The following is a 25,692-nucleotide window of genomic DNA, read 5'->3' as shown; positions in this document are numbered from 1 at the left end:
TCGCCAGTTCATTGAAAGATAAGGTTGGAATTGGCAATATGACGTCACGTGACGTCATGAGGTTCACGTTCGTGTTCACACAGAACCTTTCAAAAAGGTTCGCGTTCACACGAACCTGAACCTTTCAGAGGTTCACACCATCCCTAGTATACGGTATTCCTTGTAAATTAGACCCAACACATGTATCATGTTCCTCTTTATGATATGACGGATCAGGTACATACTTCTGTCTGCGACTGACAAAAATAATTGGTAATTATTGTGAGCTAAAAATGAATGAATTCACATTACTACACTGCGGGTGCATATATTTGAACTGATTGGAACAAAATACTTTTGGCATATAGTTGACTAATGATAAATGTATAGTGCCACTAGACAACGAATACGATGTTTTACAATGCTGAGACAAACTGCAACCTTCGAAGAATAAATATGAATTCACATATATATTAATGTGTGGATTATGTCCGGCTGCTTAGATCTGCAAAACAAATTTGCCGTTAACCGGTATGACATTATGAAAGTCTAATATTATAAGCTTTGTCGTGGATGCACTCTGCACTATCTAGACGTATATGTATCTTTGGGCGTTTACTTTACCAAAGGTAAATTGACGTAAAGCCTATATAACGAGCATGAATGGTGGCCGAGAAATGACTCTTAATCACCGCAACACAACAGTAGTTGCAGGCCTGGCTGTACCAGAGCTCGTTAAGGAATAGAAATTAAAAATTTTATACCAATCATATTCATAAATGTTACAAAATGTTTCATCTGCGTTAGCGAGCTACATCCCGCAAGCCATTGAGATCGTGCTATTTTTTTATACGTGGTAATATTTAATAAGGCCGTGACAGTAAAGATAAACGAGACATGAAGTATTACCAAAGGTTTCAAATTGTAGATTATGGAAAGTAACAATAAACACGAAACGCCACCCTCGGAAATCATAGCGAACAAATCGATGATCAATAAGTTTATAGTTCTGGTATTATGGACAGGATTACAAACTGAATTGCAGCTCCAAGCCACGTTGCTCAAGCGGGTGTAGGCCTACTCCTATACGACTTAGAATCAATTAGGAAATGGATTGGTGTGTCTGCTAACAAAATTGTATATGAAATAATGACATTTATCAATATATCATCTAGTCTAGAGTTAACAAACCTGGCATTTGGAAACTGACAGTATCCTCCCGAGTAAAGAACAATCAATAACACCGACATACTGCCAAAACAAACAATATCAAAATAATTCCTAGGCATTTCGCCAGTCAATGTAGCATGGGGAATATGTATTGTATAGTTACAGTATATAAAAACGAATAGATAAGTAAAAATTCGCAGCAGGTATAGTATGGCTGAACAATGAACATGGCGATTAAGGAAATTCTGTAGTCAAATAAATGATATTGATCCATTGCACAATGCACCCCAAGGTGTAGTAGTACGAATATTCGAAGAGTAAACGTAGTATGCATATATTTTCTTGGGAATTTTATAGGGCGAAATACGCTTTCATTGTCATACCCCTTATGCTTAGTGCTTCTTGACATAAGAAGGTGTCAATTAAGCTTCAATATATTTTTCATGATGCTCGATATTACATTGAAGTACTGGAACACCGGTGACGAATTGATACAAGTCGAAACAGTCACAAAAAGGCTATGCGAGGTAGTCTGTCTTGCGATGGCTCGGCATGTAATGTTGCCCTCGGCACTCACAGTTTCACGGTAGAGAATTTACGACTAGGATTCTGAGCTTCCTGAATCATAGTCACCAGTTCCAACTTGAGATCTTCTGTGAATGTCGGGTCCTGCTCGAATTGGGTCAGCACGTATTCTTCAGCGGACATCGTAATAGCGCCATCGTACACTGTAAATATATCCCTGCCTTTTGTGCACGCAAGAATATGCTTAATCGCGACCAAGCTAAAATCAAGTTCGCCTTCGTCTTTGCGCAATGCGTAATATAAGACGTTACGTGCGCTTTCGCCTGTACCCTGTCGATCTTCAAAGTCGAAATTGTAATAGTCGCAATTTAGCTTGCGTGCGTGCGGACGTCTTGAATTTGAGACGTTATAACTGTTGAGTATGTTAACGAGCAAGTCCCATAGTATTTTCTGTCACCGGCTGCTTCGACAAAGTGTTTAGCGTCGATATCCCACATCGAAAATTTAACTTTCGAGAGCGCTTCGTTTATGTCTTGGTAATTGTCTGCGAATTTTCTACCTTCGAATATCTTGTAGAGTTTAAAAAGAGCGTTGTTGCCGCCATAACGGTGCATGTGCACGTACATTTCGACGTAAGTCAAATCAGGATTCGGCGTCAGTATGTATCTGTGTTTCGACGCCCGTTTTGGTGGTGGATATTGGTTGTCGTCTTTTGTCGATTCCACATTTGTCACAGCCTTCGGTAAAAATCGAACCATCGACGACACCGCTTCTCTCGAGAAGATATAGTCCAACAGGCCGCCAAACCGCTGGGAGTCTACCGGGCTTGCATTCATCCAGAATACCTCCATAAAATGAGCGTACGCCTTCGCTTGAATGAAGGCATCCGAAAACGTATTTCTCTCAAGGGCACTGATTTTGGGCGGCCGAAGTTTGAAAGAGGCAATGGCTAAAGCTAAAAGCTGCCCCACAAACGCAGCCCCAGACAGGAGCATAAATGGAAACGTAACAGCCGCGTAATTGTACGAGCAAAAGTACGTTTTCAGTCCGTTCAGCGCCACGTGTAATTCGTCTTGTAATTCCTCCGACAGACTGCAATTAAAATGCGGATACACAACCAGACTTGTCATCAAAGCTGACACAATTAGCGTCGCTCCGAGGGCGAACAGAGTCAAAGTTATCACTAGAGCATTCCGGAATCGGTACTGCCATTGTATTTTGTTTGGATGGGACCATAACAGCAAACAAGCCTTGCGCAGTTCAAACGCTTCACCCTCCTCGTGAAACACCGGAGTCACCGCAAGCTGATTCAGTTGCTTCGACCGTGAGTGCAAGCCGCTGATGATGTTAGCGGCCTTGATAAAAGTACGGAATCCGTCTATGACATCAGGATGCTTGAGCCACACGTTGGAAGCTAACAGAATCAGAGATGATGTTATAAAGTTTAAAATACCAGCGTAAACCACGTACCATGGTATTTCTCCGGTACAGTAACCATTCATCAAGTTAACTTGCGATTCCGAAAGCATACTTGCGTTTTCGCTGATGGGCAAACAGTCCACCTGCTGTCCGGATGCCGTGAAATAGACTATTAAACCGGAAGCAGTTATGGTAATCGCTAAGAGGTATCCGTGAATCGTTTCCCACCATGGCTTCATGTTATGCTCTGTTAGCAAATCCAGCCCGAAGACCTGCTCCGTAATACCACCTGTCCCCGACATTTCTATTCCTCAACTGCGTTCAGTTTATGCCATAAGTCAAAATGAAGCAGACGGTGTAATCGCGCTTTGTCTGATAGGAAAATACTCCGCTGTGGTACCTTCGTGCGGTATCAATATTTACATTCCCCAAAACAGACACTTGAATGAGTAATTAGATAAGCTCATGACAAGCGCTCATGTATGCCAATGTCACAACATCAGTATGCCCACCACGCTTCCTTTCAAGAGACATGATTTTTCTTCTGGGGGCTTTTTCTTGGCGGGATTAAACCGGGTAGTTTTTTTTATACTTCCAAACCATTCCGCGCAACTCCACTGAAGTCGGGTGTATAGAAACAATTGACACCTTTGGTAGTACCAGTAGCAATAACCACCATAAATGAAAAAAGGAAGAGTAAGGCTAATTTATTTTGCAATTTGATTTTGTGATTTCAGCTGATGATGTCGTCTTCAATCTTGTAATTATTTGAGATTTAAAATTTAAAATATACTTTGAACTATTACTACATTGTAAATTTTAAATCTCAAACAATAACAGGATTGAAGATGACTCCAGAACTCCTACCTAAATGTTTGGTTTATCTAGGCTCCTTCTCGCTTCCTCGTCCGTGTAAGCTGTGTCTTATAGAACACTGGAAGTGGGCCGTGCTAAAAGTCGGCAGATACGGAATCCATATAAAGAATATCGGCCTTGTGTAAATGACCATGGTAGTCGACAAATACCATGATTATCACAGACAACAACAACAACAACGTGCAGCAGATGCGGTCCAAACTTCCAAATCAATTTTAAATTTGATGTTTTACTTCTCCGATCAATGGCCAAGAGTTGAACTTCTTGCATTTTTGAATTGATATAGAAAATGTTAATATACTTGGCGGGCCGGCAAGAAACTTCCTACGGACCGACGGTTGAGAACCACTACCCTATATTTGATCCGTAGCGACCGCCAAGAGATAACTCGGTGAAATATCTCTTTTCAAGCGTAAATAAAATGGAATGCATTTCAATTCCACGGTTCAAGCCTCTATTCCCCTTTGCTCTCATCGCATGATACTGTGTCTTTTTAGGTAGGCACAACTTGTATCTGTAAGTGTAGTTGTGCACTGAGAAATTTCCGTCCTTACCTCGGGCGGGAAAATAATAACCTAGTTGTCAGAGTCAGCAGAGGAACTCTTCTTCCGCCACTGTCGATGGCTCATGATTGCCCACTAGCGACTTGATATTTCAGATTCATATTGCACAATATGTTGCCATCTAGGATGACATGAACGAAAAATCACATGAGGATACATTAAAAGCAATGAAATAACCAGAAACTATGCTTGGGTCTCTCTCCTACGCCCCAGTGGGGAATCGAATGATCTACCACGTTGTTGATATCAGAATGCCGAGGTGAGTAAGTAACAGCTACAGTCTGAAACAATAGTCAGGTGATCAAAAACTCCTTGCAAACGAACATATTGCGAAGGAATGGTGACAGAGGCTGATGAGACTCAAAGATTTACTGCAGACGGTGCTTCACTAGTGAGAATACACACACCATGGCTGAGAACCGGGGGTAACTCGAAATAGACTAAATAAGTTGGAATATTCAATTCCTCTGCACTCGATGTAAAACAAGCGTAGGCGGGAACGTGACTGCTGCACTCCAACAGCTGACAACTGTTAAAAGGGGTGGTAAGCAAAAAGGTGAGCACAAAATCAGGCAACCAATAAATCATTACAAAATAAAGTATTTCAGAATGAAAATTCCAAATTATTTTACGTGATTTGTGAGATTCGCAGTTATTAGTATTGGTAAACGACTTTGTAGTATCATCGGCACGACGTATATCATTACTGTCATTTGAATTCCCAATGAGAATATCGTGTACTGAAGTTGTTATGTAGCTTGTGGTATTGATGGAATTCATTGTCGTGTGGTGCAAAAGACCACGCTGTTATATGCACTATAACATGGTTTTAATAATAAATAATAATAATAGTATTGGTAAAAGTTTAAAGTGGCACTTATCACACGTTAAGTAAGGTTTCCATATTTTGGAATCGAGAAAGTAGGACACTTATCTAAAATTTTCAGACTTATGTAACTGGAGCAAAATCCGAAAAAAATGGCAAATTTACCACGAAATTGCGGTTGGTTGACTAAAAAAAAGGTCAATCTTCCGGCTCGACTCCCAAAATGCAGTTTTTCTTCCACATTTGGCGTTGGTTCAGTAACAAAAAACGCGAATTTCCTGTTTAGCGTCAATTATGCCCATTTCAACTCGAATTTATCCCTCTTATTAGCTCTAAAAGCTGTACAGGAGGACGAATTGCCAAAAAGGAGGACATCTAGGCGTCATCGGAGGGCATTTTCAAAAACCTCAAAACGGAGGACAAATCCTCCTAAAGGACGTATGGTAACTCAATTGTTAAGGTCTTGTGCGCCACGGACTACAACGCAAACACATTCAGAAAAAATTGTATTCAGACAAACCGACTACTAGATATAACATATTCATCTACAGCGGAGATGGAAAACGCATAAAACAATTAGGGTTAAATTAAGTTTAATCCTAATACACTTGTCTTACTTACAGGAATCAGCGACGAAATAAGTATTCCACTATTGGTAATTTCTGAATTTCATTTGTCGACAGTAACTCTTTGGAAAAGAATAATAGAAGAATAAAGTTTAATTACGGCTAATAATACGGTAACAATAATATAAAATAATCCAATGCAAAGATATTGATAAACTAACACTTAGTTCTCCTTCAAGAAGTTACGGTGCTCAAACTGAAACCCGCATTTGACCCATTCTAATGAACTTAAGAGCAAGCAACTGCAGTATCACATGTGCGGAGCTTGGAGATTTGACTTTTGTACTGTACCGTGTACTGTCTTACGGCAACCTTGAAGTGATTCGCGTATAGATGCCACGCCGTCCATTGCAAGAGCGAGAAGCCTAGATAAACCTCCAACACTAAGGCAGGAATTTTGGAGTCGACCTCGATCGGACTCGAACCCGCAAGCAATTGGTATCGCAGCTGTGGAACGTACCACAACGCTCTCTCGCCACTACCTTCAGGGCTTATTGAAAATTTCAATGATCGGCCGTGGAAAGTCAGGAAAGAATTTAAGAATCGATAACCATACGGATGCGTAATCAGCAGAGTGATACTCTATCGAAGCATGGATTCCTAACTATTCTTGTGTGTATTTGACTCTATTCATCGAGGTCTTCTGTAGAAATTTTATTTAAACGACCAACGTCCGAAACAACGCGCCCAATAAATCGTGGTTTTGAATTGGCGCTAAGTGCATGTAATTTAACTGACCGAGATGGACTCGGACATCTCTACGATGACGCAATTCATCTGCGATGAGTACCCTCTAGTTTCAAGCAAAGGAATATTATATTTAATAAATTTATTCATGTATGCATATGGTTATTAGTATGGCAAGGTTTTGTAACTTTTGTTTACAGCTTCTGACAGCTTACTAAATACTCAGAAGTTATGTAGTATGGTGTTTCAAGCTGTTTTGAAAAATCCTATGGTGCAACTTTGTTGCAATTTTCCCCATTTTTTATGCATTTTTTTTTTGATTTTTCATGCAACTATTTGCAACTTTTTTCGATTTTTCATGTAGACTTTTGCAAGTTTTTTTCGATTTCTCATGCATCTAACTTTTCACCGGAAATATTTGGCACTATATGTAAATTGATCGCTTGATCATTTCACTGTCGTTTAAATTTGAGGTCCTTTCTGATTTGACGTGCATTCAGGCTAGACCGCCGAAAATTTTGTTTTCACTGGGCAAGGATTTTCAGGCTATTCATTTTGTTGAAGTCGTCAACACTGAGTTTTGCTACAGTGTCTTGGATACGGATAGATTCGAGTATCTCATACCCTCATAATTTCAAGGAACTTGTCCATAAATGCAACTTATTAGTACCACATTTGTGGAAAATAAATGCAACTTTTTTCTGCAACTTTTGGGAAAAATAAGTGCAACTTTTCACGGATTTGACTGCAACAAAAACTTACCCTAGTTATTAGTCATTATAATACCAAGGCCATTAGGACGTTACTTAGGTTATGGGGAAGTTTTTATGTCTGTGACGTTGCTGCTGACGGTATTATAACCATATTAAAAAGGTATATGAATAGTAATACTAATAATGAAGGGTTCACTTATCATCAAGGCTGGCAGGTTTCATCGTCACATGTGCTGAATTGTATATTAATTCGCATTAAAGCAGTTAGACAACTGCTTTAATGCGAATTAATATACAATTCAGCACATGTGACGATGAAATCTGCCAGCCTTGATGATAAGTTAGAGCACTTTAGAACCGCAAATGCTTGTCTGCATGGCTGTTGCCTATGTCAATAGTTATACAGTTCTTTTTTTTTCAAAATTTCAGGTATGTTAGCGATACCACATAGTTTCACAAGCACCGGTTTAGGAACAGACGCTGTTGTGCTGCGTGTCAGTTTATAGGCAAAGCAATATTATAGCTTTATAAATTGCTATATAGCCTATTTGACATGCATTTGAGTGGTATTTATTGATATGCCAAGTCACGGTCAATCCGAAAATCTTGGGCTGCGTGGCCTATGTAGCTTTCTGAAAGTGGCTTCAATAATGGAGAAGCTCTGCATTATACGGGTAATCAATCGGGCATCGCATGCGGAATGGCTCATAAGGGCCGCGAAAAGGGTCAATTTCATCGTAAATTGTCACTATAGTTGGCTACTTCAATCCGCTTCATTTGTACATTTGATGGTTAGGTATGGTATTAACATAGATCACGCATACCGTACATTACAACCTCACATGACACTTATACATTTGGTTTACCCGGAAGGTCACGCAGGCGCCACGTGAATCACGTCACATGGCGAACTCGATTATGTATTCTAAAATAAGCATTCAGGGATTGCTAAAATGAATCTCGAATGGCGAACAAACCTGCTCCCGCTATCACGCTCAGTTGAGCCTACGTGAACCTATAAGACCTACCGGCTATGACTCAGACGTCATTAAGACTGGGCCTACTTCCCTCTAATACTCTCATCACAACCGAATTGAACCGGCGGTCGTAGAGAATTGAACGCATAAGTCGACGCGATTCAGTTCGTTCGACTGAGCTTTATTAAAAATATCAACGAAAAATGACATCAAAAAGACCATTATCCGTCCTCGTTATAGCTCGTAAACTGGATCTGTGTTGCGCTTCGTTGAATACGACTTTTTTCGACCCAATGTGATTTATATCGGATGAACACTTTATTCTCGGCAGCAATATAAGAAGTGGTTGGTGGAAATTGGCCCCAAGAGTCCTCGCCCTCCTCGCATGATATCAATATGGACAATGCAGAAGAAAAGTGGTGCAATTGATTTTTGTCAGAATGCCGGCGGTTGGTAAACACTGCCCTGAAGTTTAGAAAACACGCTTGTGCTAAATAATAATCATTTTAACATAAAATTTCGATCATTTAAATTCAGCGAGATTTCTGATGTTATGATATCACCGGAATTTACGGGGCGCTGACAAAGTCAATTCTCATTGCGTTTCGTTCTTCTGTTGGTGGGAATATGCATTTCGAGATATAGTTCGCTTCTTGTGAAAACTGGATCTGTACAATAATTTACACTAGGTCTTTACTCAACCAATATGGTGATACGTACGTGTCGATGCTGGCTATCCGCAACTAAATTTCAACACAATAGGTGAATTCTATTCTGCAAACAACAATTGTGAATTTGTGTAATGCCAAAAATGAGTTGGATCTGACCGACGGCTTTCAAAGTAAATCATGAAGTTCATTTTCAGTATTTTGATGCGCAAAGACTACCGCGCTCCGTAGTGTTTTATATGGTATATGCTCTACTACTGTTGTTGACATGCATGAAGAACTGATAGCAGAAAGGATGTAATATGTTCCGTGACGTGAAATAAAGTGCAAAATCTACGCATTACTCACTTACCGCATTGTATTATATGGATGTTTTTGTTAATAACATTTTATATAGACCACTCATACTGGACGATATACGCTTTTTGCTATGCTATTTCAGTTATGCTATACGATTCCTTTCCACACCATATACGGGATCGCGATGATATAGATTTGCTATTGATCACTCCCTAACTCGCCAGAGAAATGCATTCTTCGCCCAAACTTTTAGAAACCATCAAGTGTTCGGTCACCACTTTAACTAAGATGCAGCAACCATTCCTTAGACCAGTGGTTCTCAAACTGGGGGCGCGCCTCTCTTGGCGAGGGTACGTGAAAGCATCTGAAGGGAGCGCGAAGCTGCAGTCAACCGATTAGTTTTCGCGCTAGTCGCGATTTACCTCCAATTCATGGTTAATGCTCCGTGTTTAGTCCCAATTTCATATTTGAAAATTCTCTCATCAAACTATCCGTTGGGATTGCTAGGATTCTGGTTTCATTTTGTGACATTACGACAAGGATGGGGGCGCGAAATACAGAAATTGACGTTATTTCGATATACCAAATTGTTAGCTTACGCATTCACACCATCCGTCCCTATGCCAAGGGAAAATTCCCTTCAAGGCGATGCCATGAAAAATTTCATTTATGCGAAAATAAAACTCCACTCTGTCCACGCAACACCGCGGCTCGCAAAGTTGCTCCAAACAAATAGAGAAGGTAGGCAAAACATATGCTATACAGATTCAATAATCCCGTACAAATATTGAGCCATTGTGCATCGAATAGTGAGCAATACAGCAAGGACACAATTTAAACTGATATTTTCAATGTTTTTGACTGGTAAAATATCAATACCGAGTTAATAAACGATTCCATGGTGCATCGACTAAATCTGTCATCAGACGGATGTTGTTGTTTTAGTATTTGTAGGGTTTGGATTACATTGGTCCAGACCGATGTTATTTACTATGATGCCTGAGATGTTGAACTGTAGCATGGGCCACTTTTCGTACAAAGCATTTTGTATTGACATATTATCTTGCACCAATGCTGTGTGTGAAAAGTATAGGGACTAAAGGTGGTTTCCTGAACATTAGTTCAGTGTAATTGGTGTTGCAGCACTTTCAAGTTTTGACTAGAAACGTTCGATCGTGATCGACATGGCATATTGTTGATTGTAGTGACTGATCCGGTTATGTGCTGAAGTTGCGAATATCCGACGTTTTATACTAGCGACAAATGCAAATTTGCTGGCCACAAAACAGTTTGATATATCAGAACAGTTTGACATATTCATTTCCAAACCACCAGGCACTCGAGGTTTTTCCGAGTGACATACGATAGTCTGGTGACACATACTTGTCCCAAGGGTCACGAGTTTAACACCCCTTCCATACACAAGATGAAATCAAATATATCCTTCCATACACAATATGAGATCAAATTTAATGAATGCCTATTGCGCACAAGTATGGTCCAATGAATACAAGTTTACATTCGAATGAACAAGGTCGAACGTTTGAGCGGTGGATTGAGATATGCGTCAGAGCATACTCATGCCATGAAGCAATATTATCTTATCGTTGATGCGTACACGCTCGCAATTTACCATCTCTCTAGGGTGAACGTAAACATTCTGATGTTGATTCCGAACTTACTTTATATTTTTTTTATTAAAAAAAGTTTTTTAACAGTATTCGACTGCTCTCTCGCTCATGAAATGAGTAAAAGCACGATGAATGGCCTAATATTCAAGGTAACAATAGTATTTTGCTTCCAATACACGCTGTATAAGACGCATCAGAGCAATCTTAGGGTAGGTCTTAAACGTGCGTATCTCAGCTTAGCGTATAGCCGTACCAGTGTTGTACACCAACAGTTTACCAATGACAACAAACTGAAGTTGTAATTTTAGTACAGTCGTAATAACCAGCAATCTCAGTAATTATTGTGTTCACTATTCAGTGTAGGCTAGATGTCTTTATATCGCAAAAGCATAAACAATATTTTAGAAGTTGAATCACAAATTCGTGGTATTGTAAATTATACAAATTGCGAAGATGATGCAAGCTATATTTATATCTGGAGCGCGTAGGATCGAGGTCATCTGCACGAGTAGAAATGAACGAAGTCAAGCTACATGTCCGACTGGTGCTTTCTTTGTGCAAATTACTTACTTTGGTGTTTGATATTCCGAGATTTAATTAATTTTTTTGCAAGTCGATCTCGGTCGCACATTCATCATTGTGCTGTTCTGATTTTATCAGCATGGTTCGGAGTCTCTTCGTTGCAATTACAATTGGAAATTTCCCTATAGCTATCATCCAAACTTTAGATCCAATATATCCTGTCCACGTCCACGTTATTATCCGGCACCGACTCAATTTCGCCCGGATTTATTGGGTTAGAAATATGAAGTTATTTCAACTCATATCGTAATCTAGTTTGACGAAAATCGTAAATCTCAACCCTATCCTAATCAAAATATGTTAGTTATCCTTACAATATGGAGGAAGGCCTGTCATTATAATCTTGAGAAAAATGGATGATTTTATTATTATTCGCCAAATATTTATAGTGAATATTTTAAGAAAAACAGCTTATATGGACCTGAAATGATTTTCGATGATTATAAAAATGATATCAGATTCGGTAGTGTTCCTAATATTAACCGATAAAGATTATATAGTCTAGATACCATGTAAATGTTACTCATAATTACAAGATTTGTGCAGGCATTTAAATTCATGTTACTGATACGTTTCCAATTTCATAAGAAAGAGGATAGAGATGGCACGTGTGGATTTAAATAAGAAATAAATGGTATGCAGCTACATGGGCGGACTTTCGAAATTGTAAACCAACAATCCACCTTGAAATGAACTTGAACGTACTTTTAAGGAATAGTTTGGCAAGCTTTCTGCGCCGCGGATGACTTGGGGCATTATCGAATTCTCTCTGAACTTGAAAACTGGTTCTGTTTACGATAAAATAAATTGGATAAGACATCAACACATATACTTTAGGCTTCGATCTATTTGGTACTTGCGTCCGTTTCGCTGTGGGCTCTGTCAAATACCGTACACTTTTAAATCGGCCAGTTGCAAAATTAATCTCGCAAAGAAAAGTGATAATGTACTTGTTTGCCGACGCAGGATAATTTTTCGAAGACAGCAGGTAAAATAATTTTCAAGTTACTTCAGATCCTACTATATTCAAAGTTGTTCCGTACCGATGTATTTCTACTTTGTCAGAGTATTTGAGTGTTTGCCTACTGCTACCACTACTTAATCACGTGGTTATATTTTGGACGAGGCCTACTTGTCAGTCTTGTGATGACAGCGAAGTACTTTTAAAGCTTTGGAATTTGTAAAGTGGAATGTAGTTTCGGGATATGTTTGCATCACGTTTGTGAATGAACTTTGTTAATCTCTTTGTCAGCAATGAATCAAGCTGTTTCTTTAACAATAATTGCAGTTTTTGCTGTGTGCTTAAAAATGTTATTCTATGATTATCGCAAATAAAACTGTATTGTCTTCTAGTGAGATTAACAGGTCTTAACGAGACTTTTTGGTTTTAACGACGGAATTCGGTCATGTTCGTCAAAGTGCAACCACGTTTCAGTCATAAATGTTCGTATAAACAAGCACATCCATCACATCAGCACGTAAAATAGTGTAAAGCAACTTTCATTCTCTTGTAAGTGTACCGCGACCATTTTATGTATTGTCTAGTGTGCCGAAAGCTTAAAAGGTTTGGGAACCACTGATTAATATCGTTACACGCAGCGATAAGCGAATAATGGTGGCATATTCGAGTTGATGATAGTGAATAAGTACTTCCATAAAAAAAGGCTATTTGCATTTACTGTGTTGAGCCACACATTTAAGATTAATTTGTATAGTAGCAGATCACTCGCGAAACACTAACAATCCTTTGAGGAACATCGGTTTCTAAAACGCACGTGGCATGCTGTATATCTAAGATTGAGTAGATAGGCTTCGTGGTGGGAATTGATGCGTGACCTACGTGGCATTACGTGAATTACTCGCGCCATTAACCGCAATCCGACAAATTCCCCACGAAATAGGCATACCCAGGCCTTACATGAAACTGAATATCTACTCGAAAACTTGACAATCATTACTTGCCACTCCAGAAGCTTAATGCACACTTCACTTTTCACTTCCATGTCCGTGGTATTTTAGTCGTCCGACTAAAGTGGAGTTTTAAAGTGAAGTGAAGTATTTTTTCACCTATTCTGCTACGGTTCTTCAGTGCACGTATATGTCCGCAAGAGGTACGTGACTGTGTCGTTCAAACAGTCTTGTTCCCTTTCATTTTATCATGATTTAATGGATTGGCTCCAGTGATTCATTGTATAACTTACCATGTCAGTCGTGCCAATAATACTATGTGGAGTTATGACATGGATTTCATGGGCAGTGAAATTATTATAACGGATTCGATATAGACTACGAAATCAGATATAGACACTTTAGGGATTCGGAGAGCTCCACTCAGCCTCCTGTAAAAAGCAGCGAATTCATGTTATCCATGGATGCAGCGTGCGAATCGAAATTGATAGGAGTTAATTTTCAATTGGTGATATTGTATTGCCAGTAACGGCTTATTCATCACAAAATATCCTTTCAATTATTTGAAATATATAGGCGGCAATAATCACATTATTGCTGTCTCCCCATTCCTGAAAGTATATCCTGATATCACAAAAATTATTGTCACCTAACTTTGAAATTAATGGCCTATATTACGTCAAGGTGAAAATTACATTGAAAAATAATTTATTTATTAATAGGGAATTTGAATATATTAATAAAAATATTTATTAAAATATATAGATAGACATAATATTTCTTCTGTTGTAATTACACTTTGCAGATTTTCTAGTTACCAACGACTTGGAAAGAAATGAAGCTGATTATAATGGTGGCGATTGTCTCAATGCTTTGTGTTAGTTCAAGTAAGTAGTTTTTGGTGCTTCCATTTTCTATGCCGTGTCCGGTAGTACTATTGTACAAGAGTTTACAGAATTTAGGTCACGTGAGCTGATATGTCTATCAACGACGGATTATTCAGTATTTTGATGTGTATTCGATTTTAAGTTTATACTGAGAGCCGCCTCCGGTGTTTGGACACGCTTATAGCTGTAACTATAAGGAGGATACCTTGATTCCAATTTGCCGTGCGTTATTCTGTACGATCGTTTGGAAATGAAAGCGGATGTAGTTACAATGATTTTGTGACTAACTTGCGATTCAAGAACAAGTATCATTGACTAATCTAGCACATCATGTGACATTACTTTCATTCATGGATTTTTGGCGGGGAAAAGATGCACTTGCCCCAGGTGCTGAGCCCACAAAGAGTGCACGACGTAATGCATAAGAATTAACAGTTTAGTCGACTCGCAATTGTTCAATAGTCGCTTGTTTACGGGGACAAGATTACGATACTATTAAGCAGGCGCGGAGCCAGCCTGATACTTTATTTCAATTTTTTGTCAATTCCATGAAATTGTTGCGTTGTCTCCAAAAAAAAAATTTTTTTTCATTTAATTTGTCCTAATAAGGTAAAAATTTTAATTGGCTCTGCGGCGACTTGTACTTGTTAGAACTGAAGCGAATTAGGTTTGAAGCGTTTTCCAAGGTAACCTGACAATTTAATCAGCGAATGGCTGGAATCCGGAAAACAGTTATTTTTGAACAACCCTACTGTGCAGTCAATTAGCGAGCTCGCAACGCCCCGTCAATACGCAACATATCTTCCAACATAAGCGCCGACAATCGGGAGATTTCAACAACTTCGTTTCGAGAACAAACGAATACGCATTTCGGTGATGGCTAATAATCTAAAGATTCCAACTCTGTTCTGGACTCTGTGACAATGATTCTAAAGGAGCCAGAACTTTTGATATCAAGAGCCTGCAAAACATATTCCGATCGTTGTGTATCAGTATTAGCCAATCAAAATCAATTACGGCGCTTGATTCTGTTCACATTATTTGGATGAAATCCGTCCGTGTTGAATGTCTTGAGCCAGTATTTTAACACAATCACAGCCGACGCGATAGTTCCGGCCGGCGCGCCAGATATCGTATTTCTACATGGTATGAGATGACAATCTCTGCATTTCGGGCATATAGAAATTGACATCTTTAGTATCGACGGCTTTGTCGCTCGCGTCGTCTCATTACTCGCATTCGATCAATGTATTGCTGCTGATTTTCTCAAGTAAGTAGCAGCATTACGAAACACATTGCTTATTTCTAAATCGCACAATTCACCAGCCAGTCAGGCAGTTACATGCCTAATGGAATCATGGGTATACCGCATACCCAAAACATCCTAGGTATGCGCGGCATACCTGAGTTCAGCGCCTATGCTTGCACGGATATTACATGCATACAATAAATATGTACGGAGGTGCAATACTGTTCTGGACTGTATGCACCTACAATATCATCGCGTGTCGTTCACAAAAGACTTTCCAACTCAAGATTGCCAATCACGGCGTCGCAAACCCATCTAATACAAGTAGCATGACGTGCAATACAGCTTTCAACGAATATTGCATGTTACCGGCATACAAGGAGTTGTATGGTACAATAAAATTGTCTACTATCACACGAATCAGAGATATTGGGTGCACTCTAAACTCCAATAAGCAAATAGTTATTCCGTGATATCCCGCATAGCACTATGGTAAACCTTCAAGTTTGATAAAGTGTATATAATGCCTAAAGTTAAATGAAAGCACGACCATCGTTTTCGTGACTTAATAGGATTTGCGTTTGTGGAGATATTTATGAGCAACTGTCCGAACAATTAGTTTTCTCTTCACGGGTCGTTATCGTCAATTCTGGTGGGTCTAAACTTGTACTGACAACGAGTGCTTACTAAATGTTATTGGAGGGGGCATGCTTAGAGGGTGTATAGGGTTGCGCGCGACGATATGGGAATGACGAAAACGAAGTTAAAACAACTGTTATAGAGTGATAACAAGGGGATGAGAGTGTAAGATGATATTATCGCGAGCTTGTCCATAGTTGCAAACTCAAATTAATCCCTTCATTGAAATATATGTTATTTTGTGTTTTGTTACAAAATGCCAAACAAGCTGCGGGCCGACAGTTGGTGACTCATGATGTAGATAGATGTAGTAGATAGATGATGTAGATACATATCCCAGACCTAATAACATTACCTTATAGCAGGGATATCGCGTTAACTTTGTTGTGCTTCAAAACTGGAATATTACTGCTTCAAATTTGCGGGAGCGCGTGTCACGCCATTGATGTACTTCCGCAGTTTCATTTTACTCGCCTCATTTTGTTTCGTTAGAATGTGATCGAAGACGACCCCAACGCTGCCTGAAGTCTTTTCATCGAACTTTCTCAGGGATGTACTGCGGACACCGAGACTGCTACCAATTCATGGCACGCTACGTCAAAAGAGCACCTGGTCTGTTGAAAAAAATGTCTAGTAAGTCCCTGTAGATAACTCAACTGTGGTATAGTCTCAATGACTGTAAAATTTTAGGCGTACAGGCGAAGAGATTTTGCGATGCATGCTTGAGATTCTGTCAGGCGAAAACGCGCTACCACACATTCATATAGCGTGAGGATTAAGTCAGCCTCGTGATTTCGACAATAACAATCGGTGTCACAGTGGTTTTTCATTATTATAATAATACTTATGACTCACCAGACACCACTTGCTACACGTGAAGACCGAGGCATGGAATTAGTAGCATTGTTCGGTGGGCTCGGCAACAGTTGCTGTTTTAATATTGTGTTGGTTTTATAGCTGTTTGTTTTTATCGTGTTATTACCGGAGTTTTTTTAATGCTAATAGAAGTGACAAATACATGTTGATCGTCGACTTTGTCATCATCGTACGAGTTGAAAAGGATGCATAGAAAAACACCAATTCTCCAGCCACTAATTATTCATCGTCTTTTTATTTTTTTGAGTCTTTTAGTTCGGTCCTAAGCCTGATACAAAATCACGTTCATTTGGCAATTTCACAGCATAGCTTCGTCAATTTATCAGCATTTAAACGAGAATCTTTTTTTCTGCGGTATACTATGATGATGACATGTTCACGGTTATTGCGCGGGGGCGACACTTATTGTTTGATTTAAAAACGTTTGAATCAATAATTTTTCAGTTCACCAAGCTAAGTGTGTGAACCAAAGGATTTTCTGCATTAAACCTACTAGCGAATCTCCCATTAGACTACTTTGATTTGCGTATTTCTGTCGATTTTAGCTTTCGCGTTACGATTATTATGCCGCAATTACCATAAACTCCAACTCGTGTTGTTGCCATTCAATGCGATTTCATGTTTCGTAATTTTGATTGCCGCATCATACTATGGGTTTATCTTTTGAATATGTCTGAATCACTTCAATATGCAGAAAACGCTCAAATGTCTTGGAGTAACAATAAATGTATTCTAGCAACGCATTGTATCAATATTCAAGTGGGTATACGGAATCAGCCATGAGTGGCCTATTGGTGTCATGGCTGCTACCGCAACCATTTCAGTCTTTCATCAGCAATTCGCCCATGTTTTCATGGTTTGGAGCAGGGGTGGACAATAATTTTTCTCCGCGGGTCTATTGAGATTTGAGAAGCAGAAAATACGTTGGTGGGCTGCGTCCAAAACTTTAGCTGATGTGCTTTCCGTTGCATTGATTATATTTCCGGATTGAAATCAGTGAGTTACAATGTTATTAAATGCTGCTCAGCGGATGTGTTGATATTAGGGAATGAGAAAGTGACTAAAAATAATTTTATTTGCAGTCATATTTCGAAACAATGTTAAACATGACACCTTTTGAACTATCTTTAAATCCCTATACGCGTTTTCTATCGAGAAATTAAATGTTTTTCGATACTACAAAGCTTATTGTTTTGGTCGCTGCCTTCCGAGAGTTGTGTAGCCTGGCGAAACGGACCTGATGTGAAGCGAAGCTTGAAGTTTTTCTAAAATTCGCGCTCCCTTGGCCAAATGTATATATTCGTGTTTTTGTCGTGAGGCCGACTTAAATTATACTCCTTAAACAAGGTGACCTCATCGGCACGAACTACTATAAATACCGATTTACCCCTAACTTTATTATTCGAATATTTCTAGCTCGAAACCTTCTTTTAATTTCAGGTTTCGGCTTGATCTTTTGACATGCCCGTTCACCCTTTACCGGTGCTGATGACTCATAGTAATCACTGGCTCCGAATGATTTATTTTACGAATGAGGGATTTGGAAACGTATCACGTCACAATTTCAATCACATACCCTGTGACCAAGTAGTTCTCAAACTTTTTCAGACACGCCCCTCATGGTTCCACGCCCCCCCCCCCCCCCCCACAATTCCGCGTCCGTCTTGTTATCGACATATCACAAAATGCGATCAGAATGCCGGCTATCATAACGGATAGTTTTATGGCATGAAAGGGTATGTCTATTGATGAGAGAATTCTGAAATACGAAATACAGATAATACACAGAGCAATAACTATGAATTGAGGTAAATCGCGGGTGGGTGGCGTGAATTTTTTTCACTTTATGGCTCTTCATGGCATGGCTCTGCAATGTGTACGGGCCTTTACGGATTATGTTTTGGCATTGGTTAACATCCTTTTTGACATCGCGGCACACTTGCAGTTTGAGTATCTTGAGTGGCGAGTATCTTAGTGGTACGTCTCATCGCTGCAATACCAAAGGGTTGCGGGTCTGAGTCCGATAAATGTCGACTGCACCATATATCTACATAAGTGTTGGTTGTTTATCTAGGCTCCTCCTCGCTATCGTATCTGCGTAATCTGTGTTCTACAAAAAGTGTGGAACGAAGGTGTGCCGTGCTATAAATTGGTATTTCAGGAATCGACCTGGTCTAAAATGACCAATGACAATAGAGGTGGTAATTATACGAAATCTACAAAAACGAGTACCTCAGTGCAGAAGTGCAGATATGGCAAGATCGTGAATAAACAAATAACAAGGGTAATTAACCTACGTCATGTCGTTGTACACGTTGAAGTTCTGTTATTGGTGACTAGAATAGAGGTCAACACCTTCGGCCATACCTCAATATCACGGCCAAATTGCCCAGGTGCTGATGAGCTTTTGTTAAGTTGTCAGGGAGATAGTTTTTTCAACTACTGAAACTATTTTACAGCTTCAGGCAACTTCCTAATTACCCATAATTTTTGTATTATGATTTTGTTAGTTGTTTGTAGGAATTTTATTTAGTAATTTTTTGCAACTTTTTTTTTATCTTCCACGCAACGTTTTACTGCAACATTGATCTAGTATAACGCAAAATGTAAATGAGTGATTTAAAAATCATGCTATGTAACTAATTCTATTTCTGGCTGGCTGACTGGCTGGATTATCTGACTTTATCTCAATATTGTGACGCAGCACTTGGCTTGCCAGCTGTAACAGTGCCCGACAGTGATCCAACGAAGCTTAAAGTGGAAGTGTGACTCGGCTCTTCGCCAGGCCTGCATAAACGGAAACAGGTTGTGTCCAGTCTTTCGAGGTCAAGTTTCATTGAGACAGCTTAGTTAGTTATATCGCGTGCTTATGAAAGTATATTCGTTATTTTGCAAGTAAGAGAATCAAGAATAACCTTGATATATGTTAAAATGACATTCGAAGGCAGGAAGGTCCAACCTGCGGCCCGCTTGCTATCTTTGTGCGGACCGCTAGTCAGACCAGCAGACATAATGTAAATATTACACTGTTAGTTATACAACAAAATCTTTCGAGTATCTAAGACCCTAATTCCACTTCCCGGTTTGATTCTTGCTTGTAGGATGTTACGAAGGCACGAAGGCTTATTTGAAATCCTCCTCACGTCGCTGTGCGGTGTGCAAATATCATCCCCGCAAAAAAAGACGGGAGAAAGACCATAGCAAGGATGAATTCCAGGAAGAGAATGAAAACAATGATAATAAACATATCAAGTCAAGATAGATTCCGCACGCCAGCTAGATTTAAATTAGATAACGATGCATTCTTTATATCAATTTCGGTGGTGTCATAATTGATTGATTGACCAAGCGAAATTCGCTGACTACCTATAGTGTATTTGGTTCTTGCTGTAGTATGATTGCGGGCAAAGCTCGCAGCAGAGAGTCAGTAAATGTTCACAAAGAGAAAGTTGAATATTTCGAGCAAACTTCCTAACAAATTTTGAAATTGGCAAGGTACATGCTCGTTTAGTGCGGATTTTCTTTTCATGCTAATGCGCCATGCGGTGAGTGGTCCGAATTTGAAATGAAACGAATGCCAACCACAGATGTTGTAATGACATGAAGAAATTTATTATATGAAAAAGTTTCACAGTGCAGAACCTACCTCGGTTCGTCTGGGAATGCTAATATCCAAACTTGCAAGGGTACACACACCGAACGCGAATCCCTACTGTGTGTCTTGAAGTGATAAAAATGCCATAATTAGGATTCTCCAATTTTGTTATAGGACGACCTTGTTTACCACTTCTCTCGTTGCACCTCTGAGCAGTCCGATTACGCACTAGTATAACGGTATAACTGCGAGATTCTGCCATATAGAAAGGACAACGAGTCAACGAGTATACAACACCAAGCACCATATAAGTGAGAGATTTTTCACTAAAGTAACATTCCGTAATTAGAGGATATTTATAATACTGCTTTCAGAAGTACGTTCATGATAAACGTTTATTGAAACTCGAAGGACTTTTGCCGTGCTACTTATCATGAACTACCGACACGATAAAGGAATTGCAACAGAGTGGAATTCAAAACCAATTGACAAACTGGATTCACAAACTGAATCCACGAACAGAATTCATTTCACCATTCTCTGAAATTCACGGTGGAGAGAAAACATAGTAATTCTCTACCATTTCTGGACATACTGGTACAGAAAGAATATTTGCATAACCTTAAGATTTCCCGCTATAGTTGCTGTGTGTCTTGCTATCAAACACCGTTTCCTGTTCCTGTGTAATATTACATTTGCTACGTTAATTGTATCATTTGTGTCTCACGCTCGCATTAGTGTTTTAAGCTACCGTTGCTATACGCTGCATTGTTGCAATGTTCTGGCTTCATTGATGTTCTTTATATATTCGAGATTATTGCGTCATAATTATTCAATTGATATTGAATTCAGCTTTGTTGTAATTCCTTTATCGTGCCGATTCACTGATTCGATAAAACACAACCTAGGAGGATTATCACGCCAGAAAACCTTTCATTTATGGGTATATGCCCTCGACCACACATCACGTTATAGCTTCATGGCATTGACCACGTTAAATGTAGCAGGAAATTCCCGCTTTAAATGAGTTCAGGGGTAAATATGGCGATTTAGTCCCAAGTATTGCGAGCATTCAATGATAATCGCGACGCCACCAAAGGTAAACACGGTTAGGCCTTCAGGTTTAACGTCACGCAAACACGAAAAAGGAAATTACGTAAGTAGGGCAAGTAAGTATTAGAAATATTACAAAGTCCTAAATTAAACAAAATTTAGTCCGAGTGCAGGCAACAATTGACTAGGCCTAAGGCCGGCAACCTTGAACCTACAAAGAGCTATTTCAATCTATTTCAGATTACATAAAACCAACCGAGAGCCTAACACTCCGTTCAAACCCAAAATGACGATCACCACACGGCAGAGATGAGCATGGATGAGGATTAGGTTTTGAAAAAATAGGATTTGTGAAATTTTGTCGGATTTGGATTGGATTTGGATTAGACATTTTTTTCAGAACGGATTAGGATTTGGATTGGATTTCCCTATTTTTTGGGAGATTGAAATGTCGTGTGGCGAATGGCGACAAACTTTATTCAGATCAGTTATTGATGTACCTATAATTACTAAGTTATCTTGAATTTTCGAATCCCTCCATTGCATTAATTAGTATTTTTTCTGAATTTCCAGTTGGAATCGGATTAGGATTGGACATGGACTTGAATATGAAAAAGTTATGGATTAGGATTTGGATTTGAAGGTTCGGATTTGGATTGGATTAGGACATTGAAATTTCAAAGCCGCTCATCTCTGCCACACGGTTCAACTTTACTCTTGCCAAAGTACATGCGATACGTGACATACTATAGCAGCTATCCTCGACATCTCTTAACAATCCGAAATCTTGTCTGCGGAAACCGTGGTAACCCTGGTCCAGTGACAACACAATCTTCAAACTTCAAGGATCACAGCTTACAATATGGCTGATATTGTCTAAAAGCTAACGCTGGATACATGACGTATCATGAGTAAAACAAAAAATGGAAGATATATACTGAAACGTAATTGATCACATGGACGCGTGCTGCTGTTTCGCACATATATTTAAACCGTTTCGCCGGTTGCCAGTGCTCATGCGATTCGTTTTCTGGTAATACCTAAATTAACCCGCCCAGCGTGACGGAAATACCTGTCTCGAAAATTATTTGTGTACTGCATGAAAGTCAACATAATGTAAAAGATGGGGGCGGGTGAGTTCTGCCACACGATAACCCGGCATACTGCTACATTGCGCGGGTTTTACGGAAACGGTATTCACGAAAGAAAAGGGTAGAGCTCACGTGGTGGTTCGATCACATGACAGGTGCGGCGTGTAGCAACGAAGCCGTACACTACAGAATAATACAATTAGACAACATATTTGAATTTGTGTTTGTGCTGCTACAGAATTTGCTCTTAATTCTCTGCTGGTTAGCCTGTTTTTCAACAACACTAAATAATCTGTCCCGAGAAAAGATAATATCAAAATTAAAAGTCATTTCATGCGATGAACATTTTTTCTATTCTAAAACTATAATGAGCTGCTGCCGATGCATGAAGGACCCGCAGTTTGCCGACCCCGAACTAGATATAGCCGCAGGGTGAATAATTGAATTGTATTCGAGTGAGTTCCAAACGATTTACCTTAATGCAGGTAAGCGCATGAAGATGCTAAGATGGCGGCTCCTTAAATCGACTGAATAATTGTCAATCTAAGACCCTATTTGCAGATTTTCTTTTCTAGTGACGATACAGTTTACGCGAGTCGTTTCTTTTCGCGGCAAAATAGACCGGATTCGATTCGCTCTGGCATTTAGTCACAATTAAATGAAAGGCACAGAGAGGGTTAAAGGTTTCAGTACCTTTTTAAGGGTGGAGAGTTAACTGGTTAACTCAAGCTGATGTATCAAGCATCAACAAACGAGATTTCTTGTTGTAAGCGGGGTTAATCCTTTAATTTTCTGCGATTGAGCAGCGGGAATTTCGCATTAATACCACTTTGCACGCCCAGTCGCTTTCGTACCTGAAAGTCGCCTTGTGAATACAGGTTAAAGGTCCCCCAAATTGCTGTTCTAGCGATGTCGGACAGTAATTTTCGCGAAATTGTATTATTTCATTTTAACACCCGTCCATTTCACATAAGTTAACGGATTTTTCAACTTTAATGGTCCGATGGCCCGTGACTTCGGTATGATTTTGATCTTTCATCATATCATATATTGACTTTTGGAATTTGGAAAGACGGTACTGGAATCACCATGTGAAAAATTAGATTCTTATATAATTGATTCTATGCTGATTCTAATTCGATGTTATGGTCACATGGAACGTATGCTGCTACTCAACAACTAGCTTGGCGCATGCAGTGATGCCTTTCCGATCCTCCATATTTCTACTGTAATTCCGACATTACTAAAACCTATGCATATCATGATATGACAGGGAATGAACGACGATACCAATATAAGAGTATCATCAATCACGCTTTTATCCCGGGTGTGCGCTCAGTTGCACCTCAAGTTATGATCATAGGACGATGGCCGCGCTGCCTTCGAAATCCGTTGACACTCGCACGACCGCATCTAGATTAACCGCGGCTAGACGTCTTCACCCTTTATGGGTTCAACAACATGTGACCAAGCAGTAAATAACGCTTGATGACAGGCGGTGACACAAACGATGGTCGTCGTTTGATCTTGGTAAACCAGGTCAGATGATATAGTAAATCTCGTGACAACAGTGAAAATATTGAGACGACCACCCTGTCCAAAAATATGTATCGAATGTGAATACTATCGCACGGAAAACGCCCAACTTGGCAGCGGGAAAGACAGCCGGCGCCACACCAGGGAGCCCTTTTGCCCCTGGTGGGCTGGGATATTTTGTCGATTTGTCCATTTCACTGCAGCACACTGCTGCTTGGTGCAATTAATCCTGATTTAGCGGAGACCCCATTGATCTTGAGTATAAACCAGGTGGTAAGTAGAATTTGACAGGTCGTCATCTACCTCTGTTTTCGAAATATATACGCTACTACATATTGCTCACTTCCATAAAAGCTAAGCCCGAAATACAAAAAGTAATAAAACAATATTTATATACTAACAAACTCTCATGCAGCCATGAGATGTATGACCTGCAGGAATAGTTTATAAGTGGTATTGTAGATATTCGGCTATTTTGTACCAGGATGTGTGCCCGTTACTGTCACCCGTTTATTGATACATGTCGTTCCAAGTCTGTGCATTTGTTTTCATAACGCCGCGCCGACAAGTCCTCGAGATAATCAATTTTGAATCGTTCACGGCAACCGTGTGCCGACAAAGTGTGACTGGCATGCATTAAAAAAAACAGTATATTGTTAGAGGAAAATAATTAAATTTGAACTTACACCAGTATAGCTAAATTCGTTTAACGACTGCAAAACCCGCCGTCATACGCCAGCACCTGTGATACGCAGAGTCGTCACGATAAATTATCATGCGGGGACGTGTAGGCTACTGCCGATATTCCTAATACTAATCTTGAATATGTTGTTCACCGCGATTTGGTAGGTTTGATATACCCCGATCGTGAATTCTGTGTTCAAATCTGCTAGCATCTTGGACGAGCGCATGATGTTGTATAATATACGAGTACATCATACATTCATGCACGTTGCACAATATTGGCACAGTCGCAATTAACGCTATATAAGCCACTCGCGAGTATGTTACTTGGGGTTTAACTGTAGAAAGCTTACCTACCTATCTACCTACCTACCTACCCGTTGGATGGTTTTCTATTATTTAACGCGTATAAATCTCCAATTCGCACTCATCGACTATCGACAAAAACGGGACGGGGACTTATAATATCAGCGTTTTATATTTTATATCATCAGGACTTGAATTTCGTTTGGAATTTGTCGTCCCATAGGATTATCGCATGCATTAGGTCTTCCTCTATAGGTAGGTTTACCAAATTTTGGAAATCTAAAAAGAGGACACTTTTTCAGAAACTACAGACTTGCAAAACGGAG

At 39.6% G+C, this 25,692-nt stretch overlaps 2 long non-coding RNA genes across 3 annotated transcripts in view; one reads left to right on the top strand and one right to left on the bottom strand.

The window, feature by feature from the left end:
• LOC145438169 (uncharacterized) overlaps nucleotides 1–25,692 on the bottom strand; it is a 373,612-nt gene that overhangs the window by 9,507 nt on the left and 338,413 nt on the right. The window lies entirely within an intron of this gene.
• LOC145438154 (uncharacterized) lies at nucleotides 11,149–17,844 on the top strand. Of its 2 annotated transcripts, none has more exons than XR_013914853.1 (4): nucleotides 11,149–11,169; nucleotides 14,256–14,337; nucleotides 16,718–16,858; nucleotides 16,916–17,844. It is a non-coding gene; the product is annotated as an uncharacterized LOC145438154 (long non-coding RNA). The 2 variants fall into 2 exon arrangements; XR_013914854.1 differs by lacking the exon at nucleotides 11,149–11,169 and adding an exon at nucleotides 12,014–12,530.

The sequence above is a fragment of the Botryllus schlosseri genome, chromosome 4, assembly GCF_051294905.1.
Source record: "Botryllus schlosseri isolate E-star chromosome 4, Bs_hap1, whole genome shotgun sequence".
Taxonomy (NCBI): Eukaryota; Metazoa; Chordata; class Ascidiacea; order Stolidobranchia; family Styelidae; genus Botryllus; species Botryllus schlosseri.
This window is presented reverse-complemented; position numbering and strand designations above follow the sequence as displayed.